Consider the following 4,926-nt stretch of genomic DNA (forward strand, 5'->3'; position numbering starts at 1 on the left):
TACATTTCTTCAGTGGTTAAGAAACACTGCACTGCTGTAGATATACCCAGATCAGACATCATGGAATAGGAATTTGCTCTTTATTACTTCTCAGATGCATTCTTAAAACCAATCTTCAAGGTTTTACAACACTTGAAATGAAATTTCAGTTTACACTTAACATTATGGGGATGTGATACCTTAGCAAGCTTTACATGGCTGAACTTAAGTAGGAGACATGGAAGCCAGTATAAAACAAGGGGGGTGGTATATACAATGGAATGCATGGGAAAAAAAAAAAAAAAAACACAAAATGACATTATTAGTGATATTAGTCCTAACAAAGACTACAGTGAAAAACTTTGGAGAAAACACTATGCAGACAACACAGTTTTCTTTTCAAAGATGGGACTCACACATTGTAAATTACCTCCAAAAGCAAATACTTACTGCTTTTCCATGGTCTAACCATGAAAATATCACAGTGTTGCATGCATTTATATACATTCTCATGTTAGACAACCCTAACTCAGTAAGAATCCTAGTTAAAAATATTAGTAGGCATATTCAAATCATTTGAAACAGATAAAGACATCTTAAGTTGCCATATTCCTATATTAATATTTGTATAATAGAAGTTTGTGGTTAGCTTCCTTCCAACACTGAAAACTTTAAATATGCTCATTTACCAACGTCAAGACAACTTTCAGACTTGGGTGAAGTAAAGAGTAACTGTCTGGATGTCCAAGAAGTTTATTTTTGCCATGGATTACATTTATGAAGATATCAGAAATTTAGAAAGAGTTGTAATTAAAAAACAAACAAATAAACAAATAATCAAACACTTTCAAAAATGTACTGTGGTCCATTACACGTTCCACATGACAACTTTAGCACAGCAGTGGACCAGTATAGCAATTACAAAATGGACATATATTACCCATAACTTGTTTTAAGACAAAATGCAACAGACCAAAATGATACTTCAGGAACATACCATTCTGTGACACAATGTGAGAATAATTATTTTGAGGTTACAAAGGAAGAAAAGAAACTACTATAACTTAGAATTTGATTTTAAAAAAAGAAGTGGTAACAAGAGGAAATGTAGCAATGGAAGCATTGCCTTTTTTTTTTTTTTTTTTTTTTGTGATTATTGATAATAATTTTTGTTTGTTTTTTATAATTAGCAGCTGTATTTTTTCCTCATTATCAATTTTAATGCTCATTAACATATTGCCAAGGACCAGAGAGTGCTACAGTAGCACACATTAGTGCCATACACAGTGCAAACTTATAATGGAATGACAACTCATACCCAAAAGACCTGACAGTAGAAGTGAAAGAGAACATGTAACATAGAAAAAGATTGTTGAGAAAGACATGGGAACAGTATGGGATGCAGAGGTCTAGCTTGTGTGATTTAAATTTTATACACTTTGACAGATCACACACTGATGATGGCTTTCATGGGGGATTCAGGTCAGGATAACTAAGTGACTTTGAAAATGTTTACACATAGATCTTCTCAAGCATTAGAGAAGGCATAAGGGTCTTTCATAGTAGATTTCAGAGGTAGTTGATGGAGCCATGCACTTTGAATAAATCTGTTCATTCTTTCCAGTGTTGTTCAATGAATGAGTGAAAATATATATCATAAGCCAAAAAAAGGATTGGAAGAGAAAAAAAGAATTATTTTAAAACCCAGGAGTACAGTGCACCTACAAATCAACTCAAAAGAGAAAACCACAACACTCAGTTATTTAAAAATATATTTTAATTAGCAAGTGCTAATCAAACTTGATTAATTTTATTACGGAAATTATTCTCATATTTGCTTTTCTTGTGTTTATGTTCGTATTAGAAATTGTAACTAAAATGAAGATAAAAATGTAAACAAATTATATAACTACAAAACTTAATTAGATTTCAAAGCACACTGACAGAAAATTTGAGACAGCAGAAAGGAGCTAGGCATGCATTTTTTTAACAGATGATGCTAGATCAGGTCACACTGATATAATTGAGGTTAGAATTTGGCCACTGTAGGAACAGACCCTCTCAGTGAAAGAGGTGAATTTCCTCCTGTGTTTTTCCTTAATTACTCAATGCCATGCAGTCACAGTGTTGTCTGCTGTAGATCCTCTCAGTAATCCCTTGTCCATACAAGTATTTCTCTAGAATACTCTTTCAATACTTTACATTTGAACAAAAATTCTCCTTGTAGAAACACTGATTTGCTTTTTAGCAGCAGAGACAAAGGCTTATTAGCATCACCACTTATCTTAGCTACAGTCTATTAAGATAACAGTAAGTACAGGGAACAAACAGATGAAGGGGCATTTCCACTGCTGATGCAGGAAGGACTGATATAAAACAACAGGTAATTTTTAAGAAAATACAAAGAATTTTTAAATCCCAAGAGCAATTTTAAAATACTTTATGTGAGAGACAGAACATAAATCAAGAGACCATGGATGTAGAAGAACAGACTTGCAGATTTGTTTTGGAAAGACACTGCTCAAATTCTCCTTACCATTTAGCATGTAGAAAGAGAATTTTATTGACCTGCTGTTGCTGTTGTGAAAGTAGTGTTTGCTTTGTTTGTTCATACACAGTATAAAAATATATTTAATAGCATTTTATACAGTAAAGCATGGATTCAGGAGTGCATTTATTTCTAGCAGGAAGTCATTTACATTTGAGTGCCAGTTAAAAAACATGCCACATGCTTAATTTCTGCATGAGCCTCAAAGCATAAAGTTATGCTGTTTCAAGTCATACAAAACATTCTCTCCACAGCTGTGCAAGCTCAGCCTGCAGATGCAACCATCACAGTCAATACTTTTACTTGAATGACACTCATATTAAAATGGTTTTCTTTCATAATGGTCCATTTTATCCACTAAAAGAAAACTGTATTTGAAAAATATCATTAATATATCCACTTTATGAATGTGTTGGATTATATTTCTCTTTTTACTTAATACTACATTTATTGCCTGAAAATATTTTGCTCTATTTCCCTTCAGCTAATATTAATTCGGATCTGTGTTTTGGCCTATCTCCCTTGCCTAAGCTTTACACAGAAATACGTGACAGAAATAAGAACAGGTAACAGTATTTACCTGAGTAAAAGTTTTTCTGTATTACTTGTAGTTTTGTTTTTGGGAAACAGCTGAAACCAAGGCCATACCATCACTGAAGTCAAACCCAATACAGTATTTTATTATTTTGCAACTTCTGTTATAAAGGAAAATACATTTCATTGGTGGCAATCATTTCATTCCAAAGGCTGTGGAACATTTTGTTAAAAAAAAAATAACATTGCTTTGGGCTTCTTAAACCAGCTTGGATGCACTCACAATTCACATATGCCTACAAACTGCAGGTTGTCACACATGAGGTCCATGTATCCGCTCAGTACAAATACAAGACCAACAACATTGCTACTAAACTGTAACTGAGTTTGGCCTATCATATACTGAAAAGGAGTAATTAGGACAAGCCAAAAGAGTATTTGGAAGGAGAAAAAAAAAAAAAAAAAAAAAAAAAAAAAAAAAAAAAAAAAAAAAAAAGAGTAGATTTATATACACATAGGAGCAAAAAATCACCTTTTTCACGTTGTTCAGATATAATAGCTGGTTGTTAATCAGTGGCTCCTTGAACCTAATCAGCCCGGAACACAAGCCAGTGCATTGCACTTACAGCAGATAAGCCTTCGGACCTGGAAATTGTCAGAGTGCTATAGCAATGGGTCAAATGACTTTAAACTATTGCTAATTGTTTATCATGAAAAGCTTGAATTGCAGGGGCAGAATTAAGAAATTACTTGTTATACATTTAATGATTTCTGTAAAGCAAGGCTTTTCAGAATTTTTCTCTAAACTATTTGGCTGTAGTAGGTCCCAAAATAACGCCCTTTGCTGAAATGTCTCTGTGCCATAAGGCACTTTTGACAGAGACATCCATGTTAGCAAGCTAACACATGAAGATGCTGCAAGTGGATCTCACGAGCTCAGGGGGAGATTGTTCCCACCTTGCAGCCCTGCTGCTGCACAGCTTCCCCCAAACCACCACAGCTCATTTCACACAATTTCATCTGCAGCTGGGGGCCCTGCACAAGCAGGCTGGCTGTAACACGTACCCAGACTCAGTAAAAAAGCTGCATCAAAAGCAGCATGTCCAGCAGGTTGAGGGAGGTGATTCTGCCCCTCTCATCTGCTCTGGTGAGATCCCACCTCAAGTACTCCATCCAGTTCTCTGGGACCCCAACACAAGAAGGAGCTTGACCTGTTGGTGCAAGGCCACAGGTTGATCAGAAGGATGGAGCACTTCTCCTATGAGGAAAGGCAGAGATAATTGGAATTGTTCTGCCTGGAAAATAGAAGGCTTCAGGGTGAACTAACTGCAGGCTTCCAGTACCTGAAGGGAACTTACTGGAAAGTTGAGGCAAGATTATTTAGAAGAGCAAGCATTGATAAGACAAGGGGAATGGATTCAAATTGAAACAGAATAAGTTTAGATTACATATTAGGGAAGAATTCATTACTGTGAGGGTGGTGAGGGACTGGAACAGGCTGCTTAGGGAAGCTGCACATACCTCATTCCTGGACATTCAAGACCAGGTTGGATGGGTCTCTGAATAATTAGGTCTACTGGAAGGTGTCCTTGCCTACGGCAGGGGGCCGGAAACGACATGATCTTCAAGGTCCCTTCCCACCCAAACCATTCTATCATTCTGTGAAAAACAAATTGCATTTGTGGGCGTGGACCTCGGCCTTTGCTGGAGGGTTAGCTTTTCCCGGCAACGACACCGTTTCCGGGACTGCAGAGCGCCCCCTTCGCAGCGCCCGCGGGCAGCGCGGTGAGGGCCGGGCGGTGCGCGCCTGCGCTGCCGGAGCGGCCTGGTTGGAGGCGGCGGAGCGGGGCCGGGCCGGGCCGGGC

Source organism: Hirundo rustica, chromosome 5, assembly GCF_015227805.2.
Source record: "Hirundo rustica isolate bHirRus1 chromosome 5, bHirRus1.pri.v3, whole genome shotgun sequence".
In the NCBI taxonomy this organism is placed as follows: domain Eukaryota; kingdom Metazoa; phylum Chordata; class Aves; order Passeriformes; family Hirundinidae; genus Hirundo; species Hirundo rustica.